Here is a 25,446-nt window from a genome sequence, read left to right on the forward strand (position 1 = left end):
TGTCCAGAAGCAATCAGCTTTGATCAATGTTGTACATCAGACAATTGCTATTCAATCTGGACAATTGGGAGCTCGTTTCCCTCTCCCCAACATCTGTTGGGGAAAAAAAACAGTCAAATTTGGGTAAACAACTGCGTGACTTCTATTTGACCTTCTTAATTAGGTCAAATGGAAGCAGACGAGTTAACTTTTATTGCGCACGCCTGTTTTTATAGTTCAATAAATAAATTCAAAGCTGTGTATGTTGTATGTCGCGGTGGCCTAATGGGTAATGTCCTCCGTCTTTTTTTTTTTTCACACATTAATTTCCAACAAGGGTACGGGGTCGATTCTCATACTTACCTCCCAAAACATTTTTTTTATTACTATTTAACCCCCCCCCCCCCCCCGGAGGTTTGATTTGCTTCAAAACACCCGGGCATCGCCGGGTACGTCCCCGCTAGTCTATATATATAAAAGCGAAAATGTGTGTATGTATGTATGTGTGCTTGTGTATCCGCTAAAAACTTTCGACAGAACAAAAATTGACAAATAAGGAATCAATTTCAAGCTGCACCCTTCGCCCAAAAAATATCGAAAAATTGGCCGAAAACGTTAATTTTTTCACCCTGAAATCAGCCATTTTCTACAGGCAGGGGTCAACAAAAACCGTCCTCTCATGATGAGATCGGTTCTACGCATGCGTCAGATGACGTCATGACCTGATTTAGTTTAAATAGTTGAAGAACTGACTAAATTTTATGCATGTCGTGTTAGGTCATTATATAAACGTTTTGGGTTCGAATCGTGGTGTGAGATGTCTTTTTTTTTTTGATTTTTTAAATTTAAATATTGAAGCAGATTTATTTAAGCCATTTTTCACGTAACGTTCGTTTTTCTGTTTTTTTTTTTTTTTTACTTCGCTTATTCTTAAGTTTTCATCACCACCACCCCTGACTGACCACACACACCGAAAAACACCCGGGTACCTACCGATTTTTTGAATTTTAATATCGAAACAGGCTTATTTAAGCCATTTTTCACGTGTTTTATTTGGCGGGGGGTTAGTTTTAACGTTCGTTTTTCTGTTTTCATTATTGTTTTTCCGATTTTTACATTTAACATCGTTCGTTTGCCTTACGTTATTTTTTTTTTGTGTTTTTTGTTTTGATCTTTGATTACCCACCGCCCGAAATTTTTACGAAAAATACTATATTTAACATCTAAATTATGCAATTGATAATAATAATAATACTTTGAGGCTTGCATTCACAAATATCCGTGGGTTTAGAACTAATTTAGCTGATGTTGAAGAATTTCTCTTAACAAATAACCCGGATATCTTAGCACTAAGTGAGACTAACCTACACTCCTCCATCCCCTCTCACGACTTTAACATGCCTAGATATCTCCCACTCTGCCGTAAGGACTCTGACAGACACATGCATGGACTTGGAGTTTACATTCGTAATACCCTCTCCTGACTAGAAAAACAAACCAAGAAACAGATGATCAAGCCTTTATGTGCTTTAGACTAAACATGCAACACAATATTAGCTACTATTATTTTCTCTACCGCTCTCCCTCGACTCAGGACTGCCCCATAATAAACAAAGTCTCTAACAGCATAGACACGGCACTGTCCCTCGACACTAGTGCACAAATACATGTATTTGGTGACTTTAATGTCCACCACAAAAACTTGCTTGGATTCTCTACTTACACAGATGCAGCGGGCAGCACAACTCATAGCTTCACTATATCTCATTCCCTATCACAAATTGTTACGTTTCCAACCCGTTTCCCTGACCAGGAAGAACAACACGCATCACTTCTAGATCTGTTTTTGACCACAGTTCTTGATGACTGCATAATGAAGGCCCACAGCCCACTCAGGAACGCTGATCATGCAGTGATAATGGTTGAAATCGCCCTAAACTCTAGAGCCAAAACTGAAGAGTCAGTGCTCAAAACAACGAGATATTATAAAAAGGCTGACTGGGAAGCCATCAGGGAACTAATCAGAGATGCCCCATAGAGAAATATTTTTTCTCTCCCTGTTGAACAGTGTGCAAATGAGACCACTGACTGGTTCAAAACTGCAATCGAAGCGCATGTTCCCATGCGGAAATTTTATAGTAAGCCCAACTCTCCCCAATGGTTTACGTCGACTTGCGCAACTACCATTGCTCAAAAGCAGCATGCATACCGTAGGTTTAAACAGACTGAAGTATATAGAAGCTAGAAATAGTGTTAAGTAAGAAATAGCGACAGCTAAGAGAGAATTTACGGAAACCACTAAAAAGCGCATCGAAGCACAAAAACTAGGAACTTGAGACTTCTGGAAAATCTACAACAGTGTAGTAAATAATGGGCAATCAACAATTCCCCCACTAACCAACAATCACGAGGTTGTCTCCTCAGAAACCGACAAGGCTAACATGCTTGCCAGTCGGTTTGCCTCAAACTCCACACTGGACCCTTCCAACCACCCCCTACCTGACTTTCCTATGCGGACAGACGCCACGCTAGACGATCTGAAAACCACCCCTGCTCAGGTGCATGCTATCGTAAAAAACCTTGACACTTCAAAAGCATGTGGACCCGACCTCATCCCAGCTGTGCTATTAAAAAAGTGCTCAGCCGAAGTAGCTCCAGTTCTCTCCAAACTCTACAACAAATGCCTTAATGAAGCTTGCTTTCCGGGCTGTTGGAAAACTGCTTCTGTTGTACCAGTATTCAAGAATTCTGGCGAAAGGACTGACCCATCAAATTATCGCCCCATTAGCCTCCTCCCACTTTTTGCCAAAATATTTGAGACCTTAATTAACCGTGCTCTAGTCCATCACCTTACAGATGCTAAACTTCTGACTGACAAACAATATGGATTTAGACAAGCCCGTTCCACAGCAGACATCCTCACTGTAATCTCTGAACGTATATACCATTCACTGGACAAAACAGGGGAGGGCAGAGCGGTAACTCCAGATATATCTAAGGCTTTTGATGGGGTATGGCATGAGGGTCTCTTCAGGAAAATTAGATCATACAGTATCACTGGTAGAATACTTAGCATAATTAAATCCTTCTTAGATAAGAGAAAAATCTAGGTTGTCCTCGACGGTCGTACATCTAAACAATATGATATAAATGCGGAGGTGCTCCAGGGTTCTATCCTTGGACCTCTATTGTTCCTGATATTCATAAATGACCTCCCCGACAAAATTGCCTCTGAGATGGGTATATATGCTGATGACACTACACTCTATGGTAGGCACGACAGGAAGACGAATGAATACATTTCTAAAGAAATGGCAGAAACACTAGAGGAAGACCTCCAATCTGTGGTGGAATGGGGACAAAAGTGGTTGGTCGCATTCAATGCTGCCAAGACTAAACTAGTTTCATTCAATAATTACAAGAAACCCTCTCTACCACCTATAGCAATGGCCAACGACTCTTTAGCTGAGAGTACATCTTTCAAACTCCTTGGCCTAACGTTCACAGGAAACATGAGTTGGAACAATTACATTGAAGGCATTGCCAGGGCCGCTGCAAGAAAGGTGGGCTCTCTCTACCGTGCTAGACAACTACTAACACCCGAAAGAATCCTGTACCTCTATAAGGCCACCATTCGCCCATGTATGGAGTATTGCTGTCACATCTGGGCTGGTGCATCTGCTACTAGTCTCTCACTCCTTGACAAGGTTCAAAAGAGAGTCGCAATAGGCCCTGAACTGGCATCTAAGCTTCAGCCTCTGTCCCATCGACGAAATGTTGTATCCCTCTGCCTTTTCTACAAGTATTTAGTGGTGAATGTTCTGACGAACTACAATCATGTGTGCCCCCATGACGTGAGCACCCTCGACAAACCCGACAGGTTGCTAAATCCCACCCACACACTGTAGAGATCCCTAGATGTAAAAGACCTTTTTACTCCAATAGTTTCTTCCCCAGAACCGCTAGACTCAGGAATTCCATTCCAGGTCCCTGCTTCCCCAACAGTACTGACGTGCAGAAGTTCAAGTGTAACGTGAACCGACATCTTACTGCCCAAATCCCTACATAGTACCCCAGTAGTTGTTGCCCCTGATAGTAGCCCCCTACACCAAAGTGGCAATTTGCCTTGTTTGGGGTGAAAATGTAATAAAAAAAAATAAATAAAAAATAATAATAATCATAACAGCAGCTAAAAATCAAACATTTAAAAATTCATCTAGTCGCATGTAAGTGTTGACTTGTTTTAAAAATAAACGTTAAACATTTATCATTGTTAAGTCTGTATCTCTCTTTTAATGTTAATCCAATAAAAAAAAGATATTTCTTTGTATGGTATCCGGTCACTTGGGATCAATGAAAAATCAATGATAACGTGTGTGTGTATGTGTGTGTGTGTGTGTGTGGGGAGGTTGATTCTACTGTTATTCTCGCGGACGTAGTTGAAAGCATATCACGTGACTTACTTTTTAAATTTTTTACCAATCAGCAGCGACTTTTCTCACAGTCCTTCAATTCAAAAACACGTGCTGACTCATATAAGGCGATTCATTTTGTCTTGATTTTACATTTGCAGAGAACACATGTCAGTGAGCATGCATTCCGTTTACGTTAAAGACAACAGGAGACTTTCAACAGCAGGTTTTAAATTCCAGAGGAGAGCTGTCACACGTAGAAAGTTAGTGAGGAATCCACAATTTGAAGCCTTCCAAATGAAAATCCTCCTTCAACGTAAAAGATGCCTGGAAGAAATTGCCAAATATAAAAAAAATATGTATTACTCGTCGAAGCGAAGAAACAACAACGTCAACACGAAGAAAAGAAGAACGATAAAGAAGAAAAAGCCACTTTGTCTGATTCAGAAATGATGGAAACAGACGACGGCTTGTAAAAGTTTTAGTTGCATAAATAACAAACGGCCCTTTTCAGGGCCACCAATTTATAAGCAAAGTTCTTTTTTACTATAAACATAAAATGCAATATTTCACTAAACATAACCTATTCAAAAATTAAAGCGTTTCTTGTATTTATGTAAAATGATTTAAATTCTGTAAAATTCCCAACACTTTTTCAGTTAAATTATTTCCACTTATCTGTATAGATAGATAGATGGATAGATATTGAAAAAGTGGAGAGAATTATGATGAATTAAATGTCTACACGTCCACATGTACATAGTTTGGTAAAAAGTCCATTTTTAGATGTGGTAAAATTCCAGCTGCTAAAAATAGAGGATACTCGAGTCTAAAACAATAAAGAAAAGTTCTTCAGTCGACAAGGATTTCACATTTACTGACACAGAACGTAAAATATGAAGGATTACATCAGAACAGATTTTCTTATAGCTTAAATGCATTTCGTATTTTTAATAAATATTTTGTGTATAGCATTTTATTAATATATTTTTAAAAATTTAATTAAAAATGAATTTCTTTATATATGTTTTTATTTTTAATCATTCGATAATAACAAGTCGTAAAAGTAATTTTGTTTTTAAAACAGTTTTAACATTTTTCTATCAATAGAATATTTGTTTCTGCAAAGGCTGTTCTAATTTAATAAATAACGATAAAAACAATAATTTAGGAAATTAAAGCTTTCATTTGAAAAACACAAAACCATTTTTACTTAATTTGGCGAAATTAAATTAATATAAAAATGTCTAAAAACAATAAATTTTTTGTTGTTAAGCAGAACGAAAATACATTTCTTCAAATAAAAATGGCACTAATGGTCCTTTGTTGTTAGCCCCATTTCTCACGGTATGAAACTTTTAGTGGTTGGTAGTGGATTTTTTGAAAATGATAGAAATTTATTTAGATTTTCAAACTGAACAAACTTTGTGTTATTTAACTCAAATATAAATCATTAAAATACGTGTGAAAATTGTTCAATAATGGGCTTCATGGGAATGTTTGTTTATTACTTTTTCAAACTGATTTAACGCCATTAATAAAATAATTGAAAAAAAACAAAACAGTTTTTATCACTTTTTAAACGACCGAATCAAGGGAGGTAATTTTTAGCAAATGAAATTAAGAATTAAGTCCTTTCTTAGGTGTTAACTTTAAACTTTTCAAAGTAAATCTATAATCCCATTGTTTTGTAATAAAAAATATATACAGATAAAATTCTATTAAATATTCATCAGAATGACCACTGAAATCTCGCTACAGTTTAAACAAATTTTCATACTAATTCTACTTTGTTTAGTAAATATACTACTCAGAAAACATATCGAAATGTGTAATGTCTATAGTATGAATTCTAGGCGCCATTTTGAAAATATATGTGAAATGAAAAATTGACGTGTACGAGCAATACCACCTCCTCCATCTTTTCTTTTTCGTTTTCTTTTTTTTTCAATCTTAATAGCAATATTTTAATATTTCTGTATCATTGTTATAATTGTTAATTAAATATAGAATATAAAATAAAATATGTTAAAAATATAGAGAGAAAACAATAAAAACCATAAAAACTAGACAACAAAGCACAGAAAATCGGTGTACATTTTTAAGCAGTTACAAATTTTTGTGAGATTGTGAAAAGAAAAGCAATTTTATATTACATATTTCAGATTGATAATTTGTATTATTTGATTATTGGTTACGTAGCACAACGGATAATGGCGTTGATTCAGTTCTAAGCGACAAATCGTTAGGGTTGAAGTTTATATCCTCACTACCGCCGATATTAAATTGAATACTTTATTAATTTCAAAATTACACAGTTTCCGTTATTCAATCTAGTCTTCCAAGTTCAGAAATATGTTCATGGAGAAGGTTGGAGGTTACATCGGCCGAAACGATATCAAAATATCAATTCAAATCGGAATAGTAGTTCGAATAAGCTAAATTGGCTTTAAAGAAAGTATGCGTTACTTGTCGAAGCGAAGAAACAACAAAGTCAACACAAAGAAATGAAAGATGCAGAAGACAAAATTCACCACTTCTGCTTCAGAAATTATGGAAACAGGCGACCTCTCGTAAAAGTTTTATCTGTATGAATAACAAACAGCCCTTTTCAGGGCCACCAATTTATAACCAAATTTTCTTCTTACTATTAACACAAAATGCAATAATTCACAAAAGATAATTTATTAAAAAAACGAGCATCTTTTTTTTTTAATATATCATTCATATTGTTGAAAATACTGTCTCTATATTGGATGTTATTTAAAAAAAATCATTTAATGTGAGAATAGTTCGAATAATCCATATAATATAAATAATCAATCATTTTTTAAAAAATGAATTATTCTTCGTTATTTTTATCTTCATTATCGAATGTTGCAAATGTTTATTATAACACAACAATAATGCAAAATAAATTTATTTATAATTTAATTTATTATAATTTGATTATTATGAAAGTTTCTTATACGGCAAAAAATATAAAATAAATTCCTATCAATTATCTATGATTTATCAATTAAATTATTTTCACTTTAATATTAAGTAAACTTTTGTTTATTTTCGTTAAAAAAAAAAAAAAAAAAAAAAAAAAAAAAGAATTAGTTTTTTTTGTCAGCCATTTGGCAAGCGGTATGAAAAAAGAAGAGAGGAGAAAGGAAAGACTTGAGAGAGAAAGAGAAGAAGAGGTAAGAGAAAGGAAAAGTCAAGCAATGTGTGAAAAGGCCGTTGACTCAACCAACTGAATCGTTCGACCAGCGTCTGCTGTCTGTCTCTCTCTCTCTGTCCGTCTAGTTCACTCTCTAACGAAACAAGTTTTTTTTGGCCCTTTTATATGTTTTAAGCCGGCTCCTGGAGGCTTGCAAAATATAAGTTTTTTTTTTTATCGAGCCCTGATTGGTCAAAAATTCCAAATTTTAACGGAGAAATGTGATTTCACCTACGTAGGCCATTTTTATTCCTCTTGCTTTTGACCCCAAGAGGTTTGGGGTGGGTGAATACTGTAATGCCCACGCAAATTAATTTTTGAGTTTTTATGTGTGTGTGTGTGTGTGTGTGTGTGTGTGTGTGTGTATGTGTGTGTGTGTAACTTACAAAATAAAATACGAAACAGCACACACTTTTATAGATTTGTGTAAAATGATTGAACATTTTAATTTAATTTTTCATTGTATTAAATACACGTCTACGTGTGTACAGTTTGAGAAAAAGTCGATTTTTAAATGTGAAGACAATTGAGACCCTAGCCTTGAGTAAAAATTAAAATTATCTCAGTCTAGAAGGATTTCCCCGCATCTTGCCGAGGGCAAACAAAATGAAATATAATAGGAAAATATTGTTTATTACTTTTTTGATGAGGATTGATATTTGGGTTATTCTAACTACTGTTCCCATCTATCAAATATTAGCAATATAAAAGATTATAGTTGATGGAGACAATATATTCAATTTTATGAAAACCACAAGATTTTGCAAGAAAATTTCAAAGATACAAAAACTATGCTGCCATAGACGTTTGTGTCGCCTGTATATTATTAATATTGTGGCTGGGTTCTAATATCATAGCAAATAAAAATAAATTAAATTTTATGTTTAAAAATGTCTACAAAGATAAAAAAAATTATTGGAAATGGCGTAGTATAATTAACAACATAATTTTTTCAAGTAATGTAAAAACAAAAAATAACTGTTAACAACAAAAAAAAAACTTTTCTACCGACCTGTATCAGTTTTGTGTACAATTCTTGTCTTGACGGTTTTGGTGCCGTTCTTCCTGATTTTTCTTTAAAAAATTTCCAGTCTCTTAATTCTGTAATTATCACTTCAAACATGGTTGCTAGAATCCTTGCTGATTTTGCTCAGTCTAGAGCTTCCAGTTCTGATTGAATTGTTGTCGCTCAGTAATAGAAGATATTACTCACACAAGTGTCTGCATCTCTGTTTAGCCTGTCAGGTGACAAGATCCGGGAAAGACAAAGAAGAAAATAATAACTTAATATTGTAGAAGGGGTCTTTATATACAATTGGCAGTAATTTGCATAGGAGGGAATAGTGGCTTTTAGAAAGAGGAATTGGAGAGGAAAGAGAGTCGAGTTTTTAACAGCCGATAGAGAGCATAGACGTTGAGAGTTGGTATTGTGAATTACGGTTTAAGTTCAAAGGAGTTTGCACAGATTAGTGAGGAGTTCTGAGATTTTTGTTTTCATTTAGATGTTCTAAAATATTGTGTTCCTAATTGGCTAACCCAAATGCGTATCATTGCGTGAGTGTCTGTTATTAGTAAAGTTTGTATGTCTGTGTGTGTCGCACGCCTTATAAGTGTGAGCATGCAAAATGTAATCAGGGGCATTACTTATTACACGCCCCTCCTAATGATACAAAATGTAGTCTTTACGCGGCTATTTAAACGAATAGTTTCTGTTTTCATATAATAATTTCCGACACTAAAACCAACGATATATATTCATTAGATGAAACATTTTTTTAAGAAAAAGAAGTTTTTTTTTTGTACACTTTTTAGGACTACTGTTTTTTAAATCAAGAAGTAAAGTCAGGAAATAGAATTAAAACTTCATCCGGATTTCTGAAAATTAGACATTTTTTCAGATTTTTTTTTTATATTAATTGTAATGTGATTAAAAATTAATATTTCTACAATGTTAATTTAATTAGCAATACACATGAAAAAATTGAAATATTTCAATATTGGTATGCATAGAAAGAGCTTGATGAGCTAAGAAAGAATCTTTTTAAATTTTTAAAATCTGATTAAAATTAAGGAAGTTATGGCTATTTTTGTGCCTCACACGTTTGGATATTTTCCCCTCTTTAAGACCATATGCGTTTCGTCACATTTTTTACACTACTTTTTCAGTAAAAATGTCATATCTTTGTTAAAACACAAGACTAAAAAATGAAATTTACTGTATAAGTGTATTTTTGTACAAGGAATCAGAATATGCAACTGAAAATCTCCCAAAGTTTATGGTTTCCAAATAATCTGCAGTAAATGTGCATAAATATGCAGCAATTCCTTAAAAATGTCATGTATCCATAAACAGAAAAGAAGTTGGAGAACTCAAAGTTGAATTGTAATGTGCTTTATGTACAAAAAACTTAAATCTAAACATAAGACCATTTAAAAATGAATATATTGCAATATTTCTTTGGTATTATTGTAGATTAACACCTTCTGTTTAACCCCACTCAACTCCTTCTGACCACCCCTCCAAAATGTGATTCTACCTTTTTAGGAAATTATGTATAAAATGCCATGAAAAACTTTAATGAAAGATAAACAAATTATTTTAGAATTGAATGTAAAATAATTTCCTATTACAGATCATTCTAGCATTTTAGGGCAGTTAACTGTTTTTTTTTTCAATGGGAAAATATGCATGCTTTTTTTTTTTTTTTTTTAAAGATGATTATGTGTAGTTTTAAGAGGGTTTCTATGCAATGAGAATATGTGGAGGGTTGCCATTCGGACTTTGAATTAATTGTAGGGCTAAGAAAAATTATGTGTGAACATACTGAAAACTTGACAGAGACAAAGCTAACAAAAACAATATTAGAGGGGGGAGCGGTTAGTTTCACAAAAATTTAATGTAAAATAATTCACCATTTCCTGGCCATTCTAGCATTTTAGGACAGTTAACCAATTTATTTTTATGTGTATTTTCTTTAAGGAAGGATCTATTTTTTGTTTGTTTGTTTTAGATGCTTGTATGTGGCTTACAGAGGTATTTTGTTGGGGGGGGGGCTTACCACTCGAACTTAGTGTTATTGTTAGGGTTAAAGAGTGTTTTAGGAGGAGACTTGCCACACATAATTTGGATTAGAGGTAAAGTTAAGAGAGCTTTTTTTTCAAAGAGAGCGTTCATCACTCATATTTACTGTTAGCGGTTCATAATTATTGGCTTTATATTATATATTTAGTTTTAATTTAATAAGAAACTGCGTTGCGAAATTTCAAAGAAAATTCCATAAATTTGTTGATTTCTATTTTCGAGGTTGAAGGTGTTAATTCCATAGGCCGTTTATACTACGCTGGAGCAGGTTGTAAAAATATCTTTCGCTTAATAAGTAGAAAAAAAAATTAACGAAATAAAAAGCTTCCTAATTGTAGTTTGATGTGTTTTCTAACTGCTTTTAAAATTTAATCGCTACAAAATGACAAAAAATGAAAATTAATTATGTTTATATTCAAACCGATTTGGATTAAAAATATTTCGCCATTTTTTTCCTTCTTTCAACAAAACGTTTTTTCCACTATAAATCTGATAAGAAAACAATAAAATATTTAATCTGTGAAAATTTTAAAATAATAATATTATGCAAATGGTATTTATATTTATTTTATTCCACTTATCTATCTATCCATCTATCTATCAAGAGAGCGAGAGAGAGAGAGAGAGAGAGAGAGAGAGAGAAACAAACAGACGGTGAGACGGAGAGATAGGCAGTAGTTTATATAATATAAATTTATGTTATTTTAATTTTATATTTTATTTTAGTTTTAGAAATCGGTGAATTACACGTTAAATAGTACGATTTTTGTAAAATAAAACACCATTTGCATAATATTATTATTTCAAAATTTCACGAATAAAATATCCTATTTTGTTGATGTCAGATTTGTAGCAAGCAACGATGTTTATACATAGACGGACAAAATCAAAGTGAAAAAACGCATTTGTGCACATATCGTCTGCGCATCTATCCTAGATGAATAAAAAAAATACTTAATTTTGGACCAATCAGAAAACGTTCTGCATATATTTGCAGTAAGTGCCTGTGGAGCCACCCAGACAATATAAAAGGGCGAGTTTTTCTTTCATTAAACCAGTTGCCCACTCGCGTCCGAATCAAACACGTCTTGACTCTGATATATGTCGATAGGTTTTGTCTCGATTTTGTATTTGCAGGTAAAATATCTCAACGAACATGTATTCTGTTTACGTTAAAGACAACAGAAAACCTTCATCAGGTTTTAAATTCCAGACGAGAGCTGTCACCAAAAGAAAGTTAGTGAGGAATCCACAGTTTGAAGCCTTCCGGATTAAAATTTTCCTTCAACGCAAAAAATGTCTGGAAGAAATTGCCGAATATAAAGAAAAATATGCCTTACTCGTCGAAGCAAAAAAACAACGTCAAAAAGAACAAATCCAGAAAGCTACAGAAGAAAAGGTCGTCACTTCGTCTGATTCAGAAATGATGGAAACCGACGATAGCTTGTAAAAGTTTTATCTGTATAGATAACGAACGGCCCTTTTCAGGGCCACCAATTTTTAACCAAAGTTATTTTTTATCATTAACATAAAATGCAATATTTAACTTAACATTACCGACCCAAAAACGTTTCTTGTATGTATTATTTATATTATTCAAATTACTGCTCTCATTTTAGATGTGATTATAAAAAATGTTTTAGCATCCGACGTAAATCTATATACTATAAATTAACAATCCAGATTTTTATTTTAAATCCGGAATTTTCTGCATTTATTTTTTGTGTGGAGAATTTGATTAAGTTCCATTTTTAGATCTGGTAAAAGTCTAGCTGGTCAATAAAAGAGAGACTCTTGTTTAGGGCAATAAAGAAAATTGCCTCAGTCTAGAAGGATTTAATATTTACTGACACAGAAAGTTAAATATGAAGGATTATATCAGAAAAGTTTTTCGCGTAGCTTAAAAGTATTTAATAAATATTTTGAGGATAACATTATCTAAATATTTTTTAAAACTTGTTTTTATTCTATTTATTTTATTTGTAATCATTCGATAATACTAAGTTGTAAAAGTAATTTTGTTTTAAAAACAGCTTTGAGATTTTCTATCAAAAGAATGTTTGTTTCTACAATAGCTGATGTTCTAATTAGATTAAAAAAACGAATCTTGTAAACTAAACAATAATTTAAGAAATTAAAATTCGTTTGATTTGATTTCATCAAATTAATTAAAAAATATTTTTAATTCGACGAAATTAAATGATTTTTAAAAATGAATTTGAGAATATCTAAAAAAATATCTATACCTTTTTTATTGTTAAATGGCACAAAAAACATTTAAATCAAAATGGCGATAATGGTTGTTTGATGTTTATAAGACTTTTAGGTGTTGGTAGTGAATTTTTTGAAAATGTTCGAAATTTATTCAGATGTTCACGTCCAATTTAAATAATTTAAATGCGTGTGAAAATTGTTTAGTAATGGACTTCATACGAACGTTGGTTTGGAACTGATTAAACGCTATTAAAATAATTGAACAAAAGTATTTTTAATATTTTTTACCGACAGAATCAAGGGGCATAACATTTTACAAATGAAAATATAAATCAAGTCTTTTTTTAGGTTTTAACTTCACACACACTTTTTTCTTATATAAAGTATATTTCTTTTATTAATCTGAGTGCAATAATTAATGGTCAATGTGCGATAGACTACCAACTAAAACTTACCTGTAAAATGTTGATTTTTAGGTACATTCAGATCTATTTTTTAAGAAATCTAATATTTATAATTATCGCTGACAAGTAGTTTTCATGATAGTAAAACTTTTATAATGCATTCTGTACTGTTTTCACTAGTCGCCATGTTTGGTTTAATATTGCTTTTTTTTGTATTTTTTTATAATATGCTAGTGTAGTGTCCAATCGATGATAATAATCTGAAAAAAAATGAACAAAAAGGTCAAAATAGTAAAAAGTCGAGTGGGTCCAAAATGGGGGATCGTTTAAGAGAATGTTGTCTTAGAAACTGATCATCCCTTACAAATCTTTAAATATTCTTTTTTTTCTAAAAAATTTAAAGATAGACAACAATTAAAACAATATACACAGGAAGACTAAAATCTCTTGATATAATAATTACTAAAATCTCTTGATATAATAATTACTAAAATCTCTTGATATAATAATTACTAAAATCTCTTGACAAAATCATTACTAAAATCTCTTGACAAAATCATTACTAAAATCTCTTGACAAAATCATTACTAAAATCTCTTGACAAAATCATTACTAAAATCTCTTGACAAAATCATTACTAAAATCTCTTGACAAAATCATTACTAAAATCTCTTGACAAAATCATTACTAAAATCTCTTGACAAAATCATTACTAAAATCTCTTGACAAAATCATTACTAAAATCTCTTGACAAAATCATTACTAAAATCTCTTGACAAAATAATTACTAAAATCTCTTGATAAAATAATTACTAAAATCTCTTGATAAAATAATTACTAAAATCTCTTGATATAATAATTAGTAAAATCCAAAATTTGTACAGTTAACATCCAAATATTTCTTTAATTGGTAGCTGCTACCTCAACATGCATATGAAATTTGTAAAAGAATTGTTTTCTTTTTTCACGGTGTTCAAAAGACTTTCAAGTAGTTTTATATCATGTCATAGACTGAATCAAGGGAGATAATTCTGAGGTAAGGAAAATATAAACTAAATCCCTTCGTAAATCGTATGTATAATATTAAATTTTATTGTAATTTGTAAATTTAGTACTCTGTTAGAACACATTAAAATGTGTTAATTATTCAATCGTCTTGTTTCTAGACACAATTTAATTATTAGTGGTTTTTATTTGGAGTTTCGGTCCTTAAAAATAACAGAAAAGTCGAAAGTAATTCTGTATTTGTTCAAAACGGGTTTTATTGATAAAGGACATTTCGGGGTCTGTTTATATATACCTGCAGAATTTTAGTGTCCGCTATTAATCTAATAAAATAAAATAAAAAAGTAACATAATAATTATACTATCAAGAAATATTTGAAAAAGTATTGTGCAATGTATATTTTTACGAAAAATACTATATTTAACATGTAAATAAGGCGATTGATAATAATAATAATAGTAATAATAATAATAATAGCAGCAGCTAAAAATCAAACATTTAAAAACTCATCTAGTCGCATGTAAGTGTTGACTTGTTTTAAAAATAAACGTTAAACATTTATCATTGTTAAGTAAGTATCTCTCTTTTAATGTTAATCCAATAAAAAAAAGATATTTATTTGTATGGTATCCGGTCACTTGGGATCAATGAAAAATCAATGATGACGTGTGTGTGGATGTGTGTGTGAGTGTGTGTGGGGTTAATTCTACTTTTATTCTCGCGGACGTAGTTGAAAGCATATCATGTGACTTACTTTCTCAATTTTTTACCAATTTGCTCATAGTCATTCAATTCAAAAACACGTGCTGACTCATATATAAGGCGATACATTTTGTCCTGATTTCACATTTGCAGAGAAGAGAACACATCTCAGTGAGGATGCATTCCGTTTACGTTAAAGACAACAGGAGACTTTCAACAGGAGGTTTCAAATTCCAGACGAGCGCTGTCACACGTAGAAAGTTAGTGAGGAATCCACAATTTGAAGCCTTCCGAATGAAAATCCTCCTTCAACACTAAAGATGCCTGGAAGAAATTGCCAAATATAAAAAAAATATATGTATTACTCGTCGAAGCGAAGAAACAACAACGTCAACACGAAGAAAAGAACGATAAAGAAGAAAAAGCCACTTTGTCTGATTCAGAAATGATGGAAACAGACGACGGCTTGTAAAAGTTTTAGTTGTATAAATAACAAACGGCCCTTTTCAGGGCCACCAATTTATAAGCAAAGTTCTTTTTTACTATAAACATAAAATTCAACATTTCACTAAACATAACCTATTCAAAAATTAAAAGCGTTTCTTGTATTTATGTAAAATGATTTAAATTCTTTAAAATTCTCGACACTTTTTCAGTTAAATTATTTCCACTTATCTGTATAGATAGATAGATATTGAAAAAGTGGAGAGAATTATGATGAATTAAATGTCTACACGTCCACATATACATAGTTTGGTAAAAAGTCCATTTTTAGATGTGGTAAAATTCCAGCTGCTAAAAATAGAGGATACTCGAGTCTAAAACAATAAAGAAAAGTTCTTCAGTCGACAAGGATTTCACATTTACTGACACAGAACGTAAAATATGAAGGATTACATCAGAACAGATTTTCTCATAGCTTAAATGCATTTCGTATTTTTAATAAATATTTTGTGTATAGCATTTTATTAATATATTTTTAAAAATTTAATTAAAAATGAATTTCTTTATATATGTTTTTATTTTTAATCATTTGATAATACCAAGTCGTAAAAGTAATTTTGTTTTTAAAACAGTTTTAACATTTTTCTATCAATAGAATATTTGTTTCTGCAAAGGCTGTTCTAATTTAATAAATAACGATAAAAAATAATTTAGGAAATTAAAGCTTTCATTTTACGACACTAAAAACCATTTTTACTTAATTTGGCGAAATTAAATTAATATAACAATTTCTAAAAACAATAAATTTTTTGTTAAGCAGAACGAAAATACATTTCTTCAAATAAAAATGGCACTAATGGTCCTTTGTTGTTAGCCCCATTTCTCACGGTATGAAACTTTTAGTGGTTGGTAGTGGATTTTTTGAAAATGATAGAAATTTATTCAGATTTTCAAACTGAACAAACTTTGTGTTATTTAACTCCAATATAAATCATTAAAATGCGTGTGAAAATTGTTTAATAAGGGGCTTCATGGGAATGTTTGTTTATTACTTTTTCAAACTGATTTAACGCCATTAATAAAATAATTGAAAAAAAAACAAAAAAAACAAACAGTTTTTATCACTTTTTAAACCGACCGAATCAAGGGAGGTAATTTTTAGCAAATGAAATTAAGAATTAACTCCCTTCTTAGGTGTTAACTTTAAACTTTTCGAAGTAAATCTATAAGCCCATTGTTTTGTAATAAAAAATATATACAGATAAAATTCTATTAAATATTCATCATAATAACCACTTAAATCTCGCTACAGTTTAAACAAATTTTCATACTAATTCTACTTTGTTTAGTAAATATACTACTCAGAAAACATATCGAAATGTGTAATGTCTATAGTATGAATTCTAGGCGCCATTTTGAAAATATATGTGAAATGAAAAATCGACGTGTACGAGCAATACCACCTTCTCCATCTTTTTTTTTTTCGTTTTCTTTTTTTTCAATCTTAATAGCAATATTTTAATATTTCTGTATCATTATTGTTATTTAAATATAGAATATGAAATAAAATGTTAAAAATATATAGAGAAAACAATAAAAACCATAACAACTAGACAACAAAGCACAAAAAATCGGTGTACATTTTTAAGCAATTACAAATTTTTGTGAGATTGTGAAAAGAAAAACAATTTTATATTACATATTTCAGATTGATAATTTGTATTATTTGATTATTGGTTACGTAGCACAACGGATAATGGCGTTGATTCAGTTCTAAGCGACAAATCGTTAGGGTTGAAGTTTATATCCTCACTACCGCCGATATTAAATTGAATACTTTATTAATTTCAAAATTACACAGTTTCCGTTATTCAATCTAGTCTTCCAAGTTCAGAAATATGTTCATGGAGAAGGTTGGAGGTTACATCGGCCAAAACGATATCAAAATATCAATTCAAATCGGAATAGTAGTTCGAATAAGCTAAATTGGCTTTAAAGAAAGTATGCGTTACTTGTCGAAGCGAAGAAACAACAAAGTCAACACAAAGAAATGAAAGATGCAGAAGACAAAATTCACCACTTCTGCTTCAGAAATGATGGAAACAGGCGACCTCTCGTAAAAGTTTTATCTGTATGAATAACAAACAGCCCTTTTCAGGGCCACCAATTTATAACCAAATTTTCTTTTTACTATTAACATAAAATGCAATAATTCACAAAAGATAATTTATTAAAAAACGAGCATTTTTTTTTAATATATCATTGATATTGTTGAAAATACTGTCTCTATATTGGATGTTATTTAAAAAAAATCATTTAATGCGAGAATAGTTCGAATAATCCATATATAAATAATAAATCATTTTGTTAAAAAATGAATTATTCTTTGTTATTTTTATCTTCATTATCGAATGTTGCAAATGTTTATTATAACACGACAATAATGCAAAATAAATTTATTTATAATTTATTATAATTTGATTATTATGAAAATTTCTTATACGGCAAGAAATATAAAATCAATTTCTATAAATTATCTATAATTTATCAATTAACTTATTTTCACTTTAATATTAAATAATCTTTTGTTTATTTTCGTTAAAAAAAAAAAAAAAAAAAGGAATTAGTTTTTTTTTTGTCAGCCAAGTTGGCAAGCGGTATGAAAAAAGAATAGAGGAAGAAAAAGGAAAGACTTGAGAGTAAAAGAGAAGAGGTAAGAGAAAGGGAAAGTCAAGCAATGTGTGAAAAAGCCGTTGACTCAACCAACTGAATCGTTCGACCAGCGTCTGCTGTCTGTCTCTGTCCGTCTAGTTCACTCTCGAATGAAACAAGTTCTTTTTGGCCCTTTTATTATGGCTCCTGGAGGCTTGCAAAATATAAGTTTTTTTTTTTTTTTTTTTATCGAGCCCTGATTGGTCAAAATTCCAAATTTTAACGGAGAAATGTGATTTTCACCTACGTAGGCCATTTTTATTCCTCTTGCTTTTGACCCCAAGAGGTTTGGGGTGGGTGAATACTGTAATGCCCACGCAAATGAAGCCGTCACACTAACAGGGTTACGCCTCGCTGACAGACGCGACAATTTTGAAGATGGGCAAACAATATAAGCTAAGTTAAATTAACAAATCCTAATATTACCAAAATGGCAACTGCTTTTTTTTTTTTTTTTTTTTTTCTTTTCTTAATTTTGACAAATGTATTTTAACTATATGCGCATATATTGTCTTTAACTCTTTGCTTCCATGCGAGTCGTTTGTTCTATTACTTTATTTTTTATTTATTTATTCACTTTGTTTATTTCTCTTTTTGCTTTTACCAACTGTATACCTTCTCTTTAAATGTATTTATTTAATGCATTTTAATTACATATGCGTAAAAATGGTCTCTAACACTTAGTCCCACGCGAGCCGTTTTTATGGTCAGAAGAACTCTACTCGATAACGAATAGCCTATGCAAGAATATAGAAGAGCTAGGACCACCTTTCTTTCTACTATAGAAGACAGAAGAACTTTATTTAAGTAGTATACTTAATATATGCAATCACCGTACGCTTGCTTGTATTTAAGTGTCCTCCATGATACCCATACCATACCAAACCACTGCACGTTGCTCATAATCTGACTGACACTATATTTGTAACTGCAATATACATAATCCCAGCTGTGATACTAGGGCTAATTTTCTGAATAGATGCAACACTCTGCGCCTGACCTTAATGACTACAATTCCAAATCCCAACGAACTAGCTGTCCCTATCACTAGCAATACACATGAAAAAATTGAAATAGCTTGAAATATTTCAATATTGGTATGCATAGAAAGAGCTTGATGAGCTAAGAAAGAATCTTTTTAAATTTTTAAAATCTGATTAAAATTAAGGAAGTTATGGCTATTTTTGTGCCTCACACGTTTGGATATTTTTCCCTCTTTAAGACCATATGCGTTTCGTCACATTTTTTACACTACTTTTTCAGTAAAAATGTCATATCTTTGTTAAAACACAAGACTAAGAAATGAAATTTACCATATAAGTGTATTTTTGTACAAGGAATCAGAATATGCAACTGAAAATCTCCCAAAGTTTATGGTTTCCAAATAATCTGCAGTAAATGTGCATAAATATGCAGCAATTTCTTAAAAATGCCATGTATCCATAAACAGAAAAGAAGTTGGAGAACTCAAAGTTGAATTGTAATGTGCTTTATGTACAAAAAACTTAAATCTAAACATAAGACCATTTAAAAATGAATATATTGCAATATTTCTTTGGTATTATTGTAGATTAACACCTTCTGTTTAACCCCACTCAACTCCTTCTGACCACCTCTCCAAAATGTGATTCTACCTTTTTAGGAAATTATGTATAAAATGCCATGAAAAACTTTAATGAAAGATAAACAAATTATTTTAGAATTGAATGTAAAATAATTTCCTATTACAGGTCATTCTAGCATTTTAGGGCAGTTAACTGTTTTTTTTTCTATGGGAAAATATGCATGCTTTTTTTTTTTTTTTTTTTTTTAAGATGATTATGTGTAGTTTTAAGAGGGTTTCTATGCAATGAGAATATGGGGAGGGTTGCCATTCGGACTTTGAATTAATTGTAGGGCTAAGAAAAATTATGTGTGAACATACTGAAAACTTGACAGAGACAAAGCTAACAAAAACAATATTAGAGGGGGGAGCGGTTAGTTTCACAAAAATTTAATGTAAAATAATTCATCATTTCCTGGCCGTTCTAGCATTTTAGGACAGTTAACCAATTTATTTTTATGTGTATTTTTCTTTAAGGAAGGATCTATTTTTTGTTTGTTTGTTTTAGATGCTTGTATGTGGCTTACAGAGGTATTTTGTTGGGGGGGGGCTTGCCACTCGAACTTAGTGTTATTGTTAGGGTTAAAGAGTGTTTTAGGAGGAGACTTGCCACACATAATTTGTATTAGAGGTGAAGTTAAGAGCTTTTTTTCAAAAAGAGCGTTCAAAAATTTGTTGATTTCTATTTTCGAGGTTGAAGGTGTTAATTCCATAGGCCGTTTATACTACGCTGGAGCAGGTTGTAAAAATATCTTTCGCTTAATAAGTAGAAAAAAAAATAACGAAATAAAAAGCTTCCTAATTGTAGTTTCATGTGTTTTCTAACTGCTTTTAAAATTTCAAGAATATTGATATAGATTTTGAGGGTTTGTATTACTATACACATAGATTCAAAAAAGTTGTCAAAAACGGTTAATTTAAAATAAAAATCTTCTGAACGCTATTAAAAGTTAAATTCTTCACTAGTTTGGAGACGGAATGCGTTGTGATAAGTGATTTTCTCTATTAATTCGCACTTTTTATTTTAAGATTCAAATATTAATAAGTACATTTTATTTCAGTATTTAATTTATGTATTTCTGTTGTATTAAATGCTAGCTTTAATTTTTTTTTTTTTTTTTTTTTTTTTTTTTTTTTTTTTTTCTCGTCCATAAATGTTTATCTACCAAGTTGATCTTAAATATTGTATAATCAATCCATTATATTATCATTTTCAGTCCCCCACCCCTAATTTCTGGCTCCCATCTTATCTCGCAATTACTTATAACGTCACCAACTAACCTTCGGAAGAACCCCCCCCCCCCATCCGATTTTGTTTTATATCATAAGTTGCTTAAAACGTGATTAGTTAAAGTTCAGAATAAAATCACGCTTTCTCTTAACGGTTAATTTAAAAAAAAAATCTTCTGAACGCTATTAAAAGTTAAATTCTTCACTAGTTTGGAGACGGAATGCGTTGTTGTGATAAGTGATTTTCTCTATTAATTCGCACTTTTTATTTTAAGATTCAAATATTAATAAGTACATTTTATTTCAGTATTTAATTTATGTATTTCTGTTGTATTAAATGCTAGCTTTAATTTTTTTTTTTTTTTTTTTTTTTATTTTCTCGTCCATAAATGTTTATCTACCAAGTTGATCTTAAATATTGTATAATCAATCCATTATATTATCATTTTCAGTCCCCCACCCCTAATTTCTGGCTCCCATCTTATCTCGCAATTACTTATAACGTCACCAACTAACCTTCGGAAGAACCCCCCCCCCATCCGATTTTGTTTTATATCATAAGTTGCTTAAAACGTGATTAGTTAAAGTTCAGAATAAAATCACGCTTTCTCTTAACGGTTAATTTAAAAAAAAAATCTTCTGAACGCTATTAAAAGTTAAATTCTTCACTAGTTTGGAGACGGAATGCGTTGTTGTGATAAGTGATTTTCTCTATTAATTCGCACTTTTTATTTTAAGATTCAAATATTAATAAGTACATTTTATTTCAGTATTTAATTTATGTATTTCTGTTGTATTAAATGCTAGCTTTAATTTTTTTTTTTTTTTTTTTTTTTTTTTTTTTTTCTCGTCCATAAATGTTTATCTACCAAGTTGATCTTAAATATTGTATAATCAATCCATTATATTATCATTTTCAGTCCCCCACCCCTAATTTCTGGCTCCCATCTTATCTCGCAATTACTTATAACGTCACCAACTAACCTTCGGAAGAACCCCCCCCCCCCATCCGATTTTGTTTTATATCATAAGTTGCTTAAAACGTGATTAGTTAAAGTTCAGAATAAAATCACGCTTTCTCTTAACGGTTAATTTAAAATAAAAATCTTCTGAACGCTATTAAAAGTTAAATTCTTCACTAGTTTGGAGACGGAATGCGTTGTGATAAGTGATTTTCTCTATTAATTCGCACTTTTTATTTTAAGATTCAAATATTAATAAGTACATTTTATTTCAGTATTTAATTTATGTATTTCTGTTGTATTAAATGCTAGCTTTAATTTTTTTTTTTTTTTTTTTTTTTTCCTCGTCCATAAATGTTTATCTACCAAGTTGATCTTAAATATTGTATAATCAATCCATTATATTATCATTTTCAGTCCCCCACTCCTAATTTCTGGCTCCCATCTTATCTCGCAATTACTTATAACGTCACCAACTAACCTTCGGAAGAACCCCCCCCCCCATCCGATTTTGTTTTATATCATAAGTTGCTTAAAACGTGATTAGTTAAAGTTCAGAATAAAATCACGCTTTCTCTTAACGGTTAATTTAAAATAAAAATCTTCTGAACGCTATTAAAAGTTAAATTCTTCACTAGTTTGGAGACGGAATGCGTTGTGATAAGTGATTTTCTCTATTAATTCGCACTTTTTATTTTAAGATTCAAATATTAATAACTACATTTTATTTCAGTATTTAATTTATGTATTTCTGTTGTATTAAATGCTAGCTTTAATTTTTTTTTTTTTTTTTTTTTTTTTTTTTTTCTCGTCCATAAATGTTTATTTATCTACCGAGTTGATTGCCAAAATAGATTACCTAATTGTACTCATTTTTAGTTCGTGGGAGGGGAATCTATCACCATACTTTCCCTTAAACAGGTCCGTTGGACTTTTATTAAGTACAATACTTAATAATTTTTTTTTAATGGAGAGTAGAAAACGCATTGTGGATGCGTTATCGGCAGCTCCTGTTACTCTCGCTTCTTCTTATTTGTCCCTCAGTCCTCATTTTTAAATGAGTGATTTTTCTGACAAAGGGAGAAGAAAAAGCTGTTTTCTAGGTTGGCAGTATTTTTGCGCGAACAGTTGGCAGAGTTGGTGGAAATTTTCTGTTTCTATGTCTATCCTTGTAGCCATGTCACTAGTAAGGGTGCTGGAGGTAAACGTTTTGTCTGGGCTGACGTTATCCGCCTGATAGTCAGGGACCCGAACCTTGGATTAACCACTAAGGAGGCTGTCCTATCAGCAGGTGCAAAGTACTGGGGCTGCTGTATTGCCATTTGGTGAATGGAATCTGGACCATGCAGTAGCTTCTGGTGGGGCCTCTCGATGCCATACTAGTGGGTAATTGTTACGGCTTTACCTTATCATGTGGTACAAAAAAAAAAAAAAAAAAAAATTCTTCGTTTCTTTTTCTCTCTTAGTTTCCCCTCTCTATCCTGCTCTAAGTAAATCTGTCGACCTAGTCCACAAATTCCAAAATTTCATCATGACAAGTTTCAAGAAAAAATACACGATTAAACCCGGTTCTCCAACTTCCAACGTAGACCCCTACTACCATGTCTCCTTCTCCAACATCAGGGGTCTACGTTCTAACCTTCCAGAGGTTGAAACCCAATTACAGGAGACTAAACCAGACCTTTTATTTTTAAGTGAAACTGGCATTGGACAGGCTATTTCCCTTGATGAGTTTGCAATTACAGGATACTCTAACTTAACTTCTAAATCTGACCCCCAAGATCGCCATGGGCATGGAATATGTGCCTATATTAAAGATAGCTTTCCATGTGGGAGGGACATCTCCAGGGAAGATCCTAACTTACCTTATATGTGCTTCCGGGTTGCTTTAGCTCACACTACTGCATTTATATTTACTCTCTATCGCCCCCACAACAGCGGAGTTACTATCTTTCAAAGCATATCTGAGAAAATTGACCAAGTCCTTTCTACTTATCCTTCAGCTAACATTCACGTATGTGGAGACTTCAATGTTCACAACGTCGAATGGTTGACCCACTCAAACAAGACCGATGATGAGGGGAGGTTCTGTCATGATTTCTCCATTGCCTATGACCTCACTCAGATTGTTCAGGAACCCACCCGTGTGCCCGATAATGACGGCCTGTATGCGAGCCTACTAGACCTTTTTCTCACAACTTGCCCTGAACTATGTTCAGTTTCTGTTCTGTCGCCTCTTGGATCTTCCGACCACTCTGTTGTATCAATTAAGATAAAAATGAAATGTAATAAGTCCCCAGACGTACCTCTTCATCGTACAGTATATCGATACACTAAGGCTGACTGGGATAGCTTCCGTACATTTATATCTGATCTACCTCTGCATTCCATGTTTAAAAAGGATGTGTCCTCTATAGTATTAGACCTAACTGAATGGTTAATTGTAGGTATTGACCATTTCATACCCTCTAAAAAATTTCAGCAAAAACCTAACAGCCAGCCATGGTTCTCTCCAGAATGTGCTGCTGCCATTGCGCACAGAAATCACTTTTTCCACTGCTTCAAACGTAATAGATGTATGGAAACTAAAGCCGTTTTCAGGACTGCCAGCAACCATTGTAAGAAAGTAATAAGGAACGCAAGAGAGTTGTATGCTCAATCTGTTAAGTCCAAAGTAGCTGAGCAGCGGCTTGGTTCCCACCAGTTTTGGCAAATAGCAAACAGAATCCTGAACAGAAGCGTGTGCTCCATCCCAACTATTATCAATGGATCTGAGGTAATCTCGTCAGCATCAGACAAAGCCAAACTCTTTGTCAAGAACTTTGCAGCTAATTCTACCCTTTGCGACCAAGACCGCCAACCCCCAATATTTCCTCTTGTATCAGAAAACACGCTATGTGATATACGTATATCTGTACGTGATGTTGCCAAGCTAATCAAAAACCTTGATTCCAGTAAAGCAACTGGCCCTGATGGTATTCCAATTATAGTACTCAAAAAACTTCAACCTGAACTAGCGCCCATACTTACAAAACTGTTTAAACGTTGTCTTAAGGAGAATAGTTTCCCATCTCCCTGGAAAATCTCATCAGTATGCCCTGTATTTAAGAATTCAGGTGATCGCTCATCCCCCTCTCAGTACAGGCCAATAAGTCTCCTGTGCGTCATGAGTAAGTTGCTAGAATCTGTATTAAATACAGAAGTAATCAAACATCTCAACAAAAATAACCTTCTTAGTGACACTCAATATGGTTTCCGTTCTGCTAGATCTACAGCAGATGTCCTTACAGTTATATCGCATAGGATTAGCAAATCTCTCGACGGTGGCAATCTTTCTAGGGCAATTGCTCTTGACATATCTAAAGCCTTTGATAGGGTATGGCATAAAGGTTTACTTCATAAGATCGCTAGCTATGGTATAGCTGGAAAAGTCTTCTCAATTATTAAATCATTTCTTTCTGATAGATTCATAAGAGTAGTAGTTGAGG

General features: G+C 32.1%; 1 long non-coding RNA gene across 1 annotated transcript in view; it reads right to left on the minus strand.

Annotated features, from left to right (window-relative positions):
- Positions 1-3,925: 3,925 nt before the first annotated feature.
- LOC145248792 (uncharacterized) overlaps positions 3,926-25,446 on the minus strand; it is a 59,182-nt gene continuing 37,661 nt past the window's right edge. The window contains exons 3-4 of the long non-coding RNA XR_013863400.1: positions 8,612-8,837; positions 3,926-4,718 (exon numbers count right to left, since the gene is read on the minus strand). This is a non-coding gene — a long non-coding RNA (uncharacterized LOC145248792). The remainder of the gene's footprint in view (positions 4,719-8,611; positions 8,838-25,446) is intronic.

This window comes from Euprymna scolopes, chromosome 27 (genome assembly GCF_053919585.1).
Source record: "Euprymna scolopes isolate OS-2025 chromosome 27, ASM5391958v1, whole genome shotgun sequence".
Classification (NCBI taxonomy): domain Eukaryota; kingdom Metazoa; phylum Mollusca; class Cephalopoda; order Sepiida; family Sepiolidae; genus Euprymna; species Euprymna scolopes.